This window comes from Passer montanus, unplaced genomic scaffold (genome assembly GCF_014805655.1).
Source record: "Passer montanus isolate IOZ18808 unplaced genomic scaffold, ASM1480565v1 scaffold47, whole genome shotgun sequence".
NCBI classification, from domain to species: domain Eukaryota; kingdom Metazoa; phylum Chordata; class Aves; order Passeriformes; family Passeridae; genus Passer; species Passer montanus.
Genome location: NW_024369596.1, coordinates 2,821,871 through 2,830,270, shown reverse-complemented (window position 1 = coordinate 2,830,270; position 8,400 = coordinate 2,821,871). Strand labels below are relative to the sequence as shown.

Below are 8,400 nucleotides of genomic sequence, written 5' to 3'. Positions count from 1 at the left end.
AGCTGACATCCTGAGAGAGGCTAAGAGGTGAAAGCAATAATGAACAGCCTTCACAAGGTAAAAGCAGAAGAAATATTAGAGCTGTTACAGGAGAGCAAGCAGGAGATGTTCAGATTTATGAGTTCTTTTGGAGTGCAGCCATGGTTTGTCTTTATTTCCTAGTAACTGGTTCTTGATTTGAGCTTCGTCAGGTCATCAGATTAGTGCCATCAGCTCTGAAAGGTTTTCAGCCCTTCCTTTGGATCATCTAGCAGGCTCAAAATGAACATGTGGAGTGCAAGCACGATCTGCTTTTGGGGGAGCTGTCCTGAAAAGCAAAAGCAACAGAGAAAAGTAAGAAGAGAGAGAGAGAGGGGATTTTATTATGGCACCATCTGTCTCCTCGCTGTTAATATTTCTCTCCCCTCTTTGCAGTGATCCTGAAAACTGCGTTTGAGGATGATGTTGGAGGAGGGATGGTTCCAGAGGGGACCATGGCCGTGGCTGTCCCTCCAAGGAGAGCAGGGTCTGGCTGGAGGCCCCTGTGTGACATTGATCTCCAAAGTAACACACAGAACGAGCCTTGGCTTGGAGGAGGGCCAGCAAGTGAATTCCAGCTTGGTGCTCCTTTCTTGGTCTCATTCTCTTCTTCCTTTCTTTACTTCATTTAGAGATTACCATGAGAGTCCAGACCTGTCTCAGGCAATGTGCTTGTGCACAGCACCTGGGGCAGGCTCCTACTGGATGTTGCAGCACCCTGGCAAGGGCTCTGCTCTCATATTTTTCAGCTGACCCAGAGATTTCAAACAGCAGTTTCATTTTTCCTCTTTTAATTTAATTGGAGAATGTAAAAGGAGCTTTTGACTTTTACTGGTGGAACCTGAGGAGGGCTGAAGCAGTTTATACTTGACAGACCTTAATCGTGCAGGGCACCCTTCTAAACTTTTGTTTACCTCCTGTGAGCTGCTGAAGGGAGGAGGGAAACAAGGGAAGAAAGGGAAAAAAAAAAAAGAAAAAAGGCAGCTTTCAGTTACTAAACCCCCTCGTGGTATTGAATTCTAACCAAGTACATCCAGCCCTGCCAGCCAGAAATGCCAAAAGGAGGAAAGCTGCTGAATCAGAGGAGAATCAGGATTGGGAGGATGGTAGGGAATATGAGAGTAGCACTAGGTGAGTTCATTTGACAGACTTATTGCTGTTTTGTATTTGCTGATCATCTGGGAGCAAACTTCTTGGGGTTTTTTTTATTATCATCTCTGGGTTTTGTTCCTAAATTATTTAGCAAATGTTTTCTGGGAGCCACTTCCAGCATACAGATGAGTTATCCCCAGCTACTTGCTGCTCTAAGGAATAAGTTCTGCAGCTCTGAGCTGAGCTTGCAAGATGCCAAACCTGTGAGCACCCTGGGCTGGGTAAACGGGGAGCTCCTGGTGCTCTGCACCCCTGGGACACAAATCTTATTTACAAGGTGTAGAGGGGTCACTTCAGCCCTGTTTTTTCCCCTCTGCTCCCCCAGTGAGTGACTCTCGAGGGCTTTTCAAATCCACCCTGGCACTTTGTCGCTGCTGTGGGGCCCTCGTGGGCTGGCAGCACGTGGGAGGTGATGGCCACCAAGGCCACCAGGCTGGTTTGGGGCTCTTGCCTGACCTTCAAGTCCTTCCCGTGGCTCTTCAGTGTCCTTCCCTGTGGCTCCTTGGGACAGTAACCAGCTGTGAGTTTGGGGATGATTTGGGACATTTTGGGAACATTTGAAGGGTGTCCTTCCCTGCCTGGGTGGAGTGGCCCTGGGCAGACAGGGTGGACAAATGGCCCTGCCTTTGCAGCCATGGGGCTGGGATGGAGCCCCTCCTGCTGTGGGCTGGTCCAGACCCCCCACATTTACCAGGCAGTCACTTCTCTTTCATTCCTCAAGCAGAAGCATCTTTGACCCAATGAAATAATCCCACTGCTGGTGTGACCTCTGAGCAAGTGTCCATTTCCCTGAAGACTTTACTGGGGTGCCAACCCAAACCCAGTTGGATTTTGAGGCACCAAGCAGCCCCTGTGGCACATTTTCAGCTCATTTATTGTTTTGACAAATGCCAATCTGGTGGCGTTATCAGGAAACTGAGGAGATACAGCAGGAATGTCTTTGCTGAGCGTGGTTTGCTACAGGAAGCTGTGCAGTCATCAGCTGATTAATGCCAATTTATTTAGAAATAGAGTCTGGCCGTGGCTGTCTGCTTCTCCAAAAATCCTGTTGTGGCCTTTCTCCACCACACTCGCTGGAGCATGTTTGCTAAAGTTGCTGTTGCATATGTTTGGGCAATAAAACATTTACAGCTATTTCAGAAATTGCTGCAGTAGGCAGTTTTCCTCATTAATTTTACCATTCTGGATGGGATTTCATGAGGTGTGAAGGCGTGCAGAGTCATACCTGACACTATCCCTGTTCCTGCTTGTAATGGCAACCTCTTTAAGGGAAAATGAGATCAGAAGGGGATGTTTGGGGGGAAATGAAAGTGGCAGCTCCACATCCAGTGATCAGCCAGAGAATCACAGAATATCCTGAGCTGGGAGGGATCCACAAGGATCATCCATGTCCTGCTCCTGTTCCCGCAAATTTACTCTGATTGTTCTTTGCTTCTTCTTGCCCAAGACTATGGAGACTTTAAAATACCTCCGGGACCCTGCAGGGAGAAACGGGCTATAAAAATATAACAATAATGATTTCTTTCTCCCGCCCCCATCTGAGGAATCTCTGAGCATGTTTCAAATATCAAAGAGCAAGAAACCCATTGTAGTGCTGTCCCCTGGGTAAAGGTGGGAAAAGGAGGCCCTGAGAGGTAGAAGGAATTGTGCAAGGCTAAATGGAAAGCCAGTAGCAGATCAGGAGACAGAGCTGAGGGCAGGCTTTGGGTTCTGCCCCTTTTTGTGGGAGTTGTCCCCATTTTGGGGAGAATTTTTTAATCTGTGCCCAAACACTTCATATCTGGTCAAGATTTGGATGTTTCCTGCAGAAAGAAGGTTTCTCTTCCATTTTAAAAATGATGCCTGCACTAAAATATTACTACCACAGTGACAAATCAAAGAATGCTCTGCTCCATCCTCTGTCCCAGAGCTGTGCCTCAGCCTGACTCTCCTGGAAATATTAAGACAGATGATGGATAGGGACGGGTCAAAGCAGAGAAGATCTGGAATTATTCTTTTCATATCCCAAAAGAATGAGCTCGTGTTATGCCTCACTTTCAAATTTGCCCCAATTTATGGGGTAGATAAGGCTGGAATTTAGAAGGGCGACATCACAAATTGCTTTTCTTATTGATCGAGCTTTTAATGTGCCAACAATGAAAACAATAAAACTTGCATTTAAAAACAAACATTTCTAGCACAGGAGCTGCATTAAAATGACACAAATTGCTTTTGTGGGCTGAATTCAACAGAACACCCATGAGGTTCCACTTAAAAACAACAAGCCAACAAAAATCAAATTGCATTGTTTTACAGGCAAACAAAATGGTGAGCACGCCTTGGGCTACGTTTTCAGCGTGTTTTCTTGGGAGATCAAAGCTTAAACCCCGTTAACCCTTCAAATGTCAGCCTGGTGAGTTCCTTTCCTTTACCTCTGAGCTTCTGGTGCTGCCTTCAGCAGGGAGCCAGGGCTCTGCCTGGATCTGCTGCTGTTCCTGCTCCTCGTTTCCCCCACCGGCATCTCCACGGAAGCATCACCTTGTCAGTGGGCAGAGTTCAAACAGCCCCTTTAGCCAGCCCACACTGCTTCCCCATTTACTGACTCCGAGATCTGGCCAGAAGCCAGCACTCAAATACATTTATTTTGGTTTTTTACTGTTCACTGTGATGCCTCAGGTTTGAGCTTTTCTATTTTTCAGGGTCTGTTCTGCTTTGGTGTGTGGGTCTGGGTTCACATCAGGGGATGGTGAGCTCTGCACAGAGCAGGGAGACAAAACAATTCCTGCTCCAGCTGGGCACCAAGGACAAATGATCCCAATCTCAGCCCAGGAGCACAAACCCCGTGGGCTGGAGAGAGAAAAACAAGCAGGATGGGACTGCAGGGGCTGCAGCTGGGGTTGGACACTGAACTGCAATGTGCACATGGAGCAGAGCTGAGCCCAGGGAGAGACCCCGGCAGCGCTCGTGCATTTTGGGACCATTTGGGTTCATCTTGGGTTCATTTTGGGGCCATTTGGGTTCATCTTGGGTGCAGCCCTGGCTGGGCTCTTGTGCTGCCCAAGGTGCATCCATGGAGCAGATCCTTTGAATAAATCCCTGCTTTATTCTGTAACTCCGTCCAGCCTCTGTTCTAGCTCAGCCCTCGTTACCCCCCTAGCAAGTGGCTGAATGAGGCTTTGTTGGCCAGCAGAGCCATTTTGGAGCAAATTAGGGTTTGTTGGGTGCTTGTTAAAGACCTCTTGGTCATCAGGTACGCCTCAGGTATGTTGGTGATGGATAGCTGGTCACTCATAGTGAAGGAAAGCTGATTTTTTGGGGGTTTGTCACCTGTGCAAACGACCAATGGGCATCTTGCATGCTTCCTAAAAAAGTAAATGCCCACAAGATGCCACTTCCTGAGGGTTTGCTGCTTTCTCAGGGACAAAAAGTGAATATTTTGCACAAATATTGCTGTTCCACATGGCGGGCCAGATCCTAATCTGCCTTCACCCTCATTTCCCTGCTCTGCTGGGGACTTCACCTCTCATATAAATACAAAAACCCTTCCAAGCACTGTTATATCTGTGAGTTTACGTATATCACAAAGATTAGGAAGACAGAACAGATGCAGCATTTGGGGACTGGTTTGGGAGTATGGGAAGGCTGGAAAAGCAGCAGCATTCTCCACTTTCTGGGGCTGTTTGGAAGCATGGAAAGGTTGGGGAGCATGGAAAGGTTTGAGAACATGGAAAAGTTTGGGGAGCAGCAGCATTTTCCCCCTTTTGGGACTGGTTTGGAAGCATGAAAAGGTTTGAGAGCATGGACATGTTTGGGGAGCAAGGTTTTGGGTTGCAGCATTTTCCCCCTTTTGGGACTGGTTTCAGAGTAGGGAAAGGTTTGGAAGCATGGAAAAGTTGGGGGAGTAGCAGCTTGTCCCCCTTTTGGAACTGGTTTGGAAGCATGAAAAGGTGGGGGAGCAGGAGCTCTTCCCCTCTGAATTTCTGAGAGCTGTAGGATTTATCCACCCCAGCCTGTGGTGATACTGAGAGTCCCATCGGATGCTTGAAGCACTTGGACATTTGCCAGCAGAAAGGGGTCAAAAGGGAGGATTTTTCTGCATGAAATCCAGAAAAAAAAGTACAGAAAGGAAGGGGAGGAAGGAGGCTGAAGCGAGGAGCTGTGGCAGAAGGTGGATGTGGCCCGGCTCACCCAGGAGCAAACTGCACTTCCCCTCGCGGGGCCTCCTGTGCACATGCCAGAGCTGACTGCAGCAATGTGCAGCTCCAGTGCCAGCCCGCAGCTGTGTGCAGCTGTGTCCAGCTGTGCCTCCCGGCCCCTCACAACTGGATTTTCACACAGGAACAGCCCCTTTCCAAAGGGCTCCCCCAGCTCAGCACTGCGGCCTGACAGCGTGGAAAGCACAGCCTGCTGTTGGAGGGTGTTTTGGGAAGGTTTTACACCCCCAAATGACTCAGTTTGGGGTTTTTTTTTTCAGTCCCACATTCTCCTGCCCCCTTTCCCTTTAGGAATGCCTCACCCTTGTTCTCTCCAAGGAGAAATGAGAGTTCACCTCACTGTGCTTTCCCTCTGAAGGATTGGGATGTGAAGCCCCGAAAGGCCAAGGACACAAATCCAATCTGTGACCAGGGACAGGACCTGGGGAACAACTGGAGCTGTGTCAGGGGAGGTTTTGTTAAATTTTAGGACAAGATTTTTCCCCCAGAGGGTGTCAGGCACTGAGCAGCTCCCCCTGGGAATGGGCACCGAGGCTGCCAGAGCTGCAGGACAATGCTCTCAGGGACAGGGTGGGATTTTTGGGATAGGGAAGGGCCAGGAGATGTTCTGGATGACCTTTGTGGGTCCCTTCTCACTCAGGATATTCCGTGATTCCATGAAATCAGACCTCCAGGGGTGTGTCCTCCTAAACACCTGCAGGGACACTCTCCCACAGGATGGCAGTGCCTGTTTGTCACCCTGCAGTGCCCACGTTGCATGGCAGAGTCCCCAGATCCCAAAATCTGTGCTTCAAACTGCAGGCACAGCATAAAATCTCCTTTTCCCCTAAATCTGTCCTACAAACTTCAGGCACAGAATAAAATCTCCCTTTTCACCCTTGATGTGCAGTTGTTTCCCAACAAATGCCATTAACCCAAGGAAAATGAGAAAGAAGAAAAGAAGAAGAAGAATATTTGAAAGGTTTTTATTATTTCAGAGGCTGGCTGGTGATTGGATTGGATGATTTTAAAGGTCTTTTTCGACCTGAATGATCCCATGGAGTTTGCTGGATAAGGTTAAAGAAGAATTTCTCATTCAGTAGCAGAAGGTACAGAAGTTTTGTTATTTTCACTCCCATTTTTACTTGATTCTAAATCTGTGAGGAGGAAAACTACATTTTATCATGGGTGAGCACAAAAAAAAAAACCAACCCAACCTTTTCCACTGTCTTTATTTCTGGCAGTTGGGAGATATTTAGGAGTGGCAGAGGTTGTTATTGCATATAGGAAGGTTTTATTGCTTCCCCTTCAGTGCAAACTCAGTTGTGTTTGTCCCCTCAATTTCCCCTTTTGCTACTGGGACGCGGAAATGAAGAGAAAGGAGGGAAACACCAAAAAAAAAAGCAGCACTGGCTTCCCTTTGCCTGCCACTCGGAAGCTGCACATGTCTTTTGGGGGAGAGGAAAAACCAAAATGAATCTCCAGAGATTCATGTTGGTGTTTTTGCTGTTTTTGCCTTCTCAGGCACCACTTGAGAGGAGCTGGGAGGGGATTGCCTGTGCCACCCTCTGCCAGGGCTTTTGTCTCTGCAGCTCTCACAGCTCTTGCAGAGACTTGTCCCAAAAAATTCACATACCACAGCCAGACCTGCCAGGACGTTGCTTTTTCCTCAGTTTTCCAGGGGATTTCAGGAGCGTGGGGAGCTGTCTGGAAACCCAGATTCCAGGGAGAATTTCCCTGCACAATGGGTTGCATTTAAAGAGGTTTTCTCTGAACACAGCGCTGCGGCCGAGTCCAATTTCCAATGTGAAGCGAGGTGTGATTTTTAATTTTGTTTTGTATGGTTTTTTTTCCCCCTAATCCCATCATCATTTTTGTGCTCTGAGCCCCTCTGCCAGAGGCTGGTGCTGGTTTAAAGGCAGCTCCTTCCCCTGGTGCCAGCTTGCATGGGAGAAAGGCTGACCTGGGCACTGGGTGGCCGTGCCCAGCACTGGTGGCACAATGCCAGGATTCCCAAAATCCTTTCAATCCCTTCCCTGCTCTGAGGCTGCTTTTCAATGAGTTGGGAATTATCCCTGTTTTGTCCTGATGGATGCGGTTTCCCCAGTGGAGAATTTGGGTTTTGCTTCCATCTGGGTGTTGCTGTGATGCAGCACAGAAACTTCATCCCCTTATGGGGTGCTGGTGTTGCCTTTGGGGTGGGAATGTGGGATCCCACCCCTCTGGTGCCCCCACTGGACTCTCCTTTACCCCACAGACACGCTGAGCTTGGCCAAGCTGAAGTTCCTCCCCAGCTCCACGTTCCCACAGGCCTTTTCTGTACAGGAAAGTTAATATCTTGGGTTTTTCCTTTTGGGATAGCCAGGAAAGGAAGGCATCAAACAAGCAGGACCTGGTGGGCTCCAGAGGCATCCTGGAGGCATTAGATATGGCTGGCATTTGATCCAACAACCGAGGCTTTCCTGCTTTATTGATTCCCCCATTTTTGTGCCCGTGCGCGCACAATGGGCCCCACAATGAGCGCAAACCCCAGAGAAAGGCAGATGTTTCCCACCCCAAAAAATTCATTCCTCTCAGCCTGACACACGCAGGGGCCTCTCCCCAGGACCTCCAAGGCACAGAGGTGCACGTTTCTGGGGGGTTTATGCACGTTTGGGGAGCGGCAGAGAATTCCCTCCCTGACGTTCCCAGCAGGAATAAAAGCTGGGATGGTGGAGGAGAGCGGCTGCTCTCAGCTGGAGCGGGCTCAGGGCTCTGGGCATGGGCACACCTGGACTTTGGCAGAGGTTTTTTTCCCATCTGAATAATCTCCTGATTGTTGGTGCTGATGATTCTCGGATAAAAAACGCTCTTGGAGGGGATGGGATTGGTGTGCGAGTGTTTAAAGAGGGGTCCCTGGGTCTAAAAGGGGAATTTGAGGTTTAAAAAGGGTTCAGCTGGATCTGAAAGGGGAATCTCTGGGTCTGAAAAGGGAATTCTAGGTTTAAAAGGGGTTCAGCTAGGTCTGAAAGGGGATTTCTGGGTCTATAAATGGTTCCCTGGGTCTAAAAAGGGAATT

The 8,400-nt window shown here is 48.7% G+C and overlaps 1 long non-coding RNA gene across 1 annotated transcript; it reads left to right on the top strand.

Moving 5' to 3' along the window:
- The first annotated feature begins 426 nt into the window (after positions 1-426).
- On the top strand, positions 427-5,800 carry LOC120508430. The gene is made up of 3 exons (XR_005628982.1): positions 427-1,149; positions 3,466-3,562; positions 5,624-5,800. It is a non-coding gene; the product is annotated as an uncharacterized LOC120508430 (long non-coding RNA).
- Positions 5,801-8,400: the final 2,600 nt, after the last annotated feature.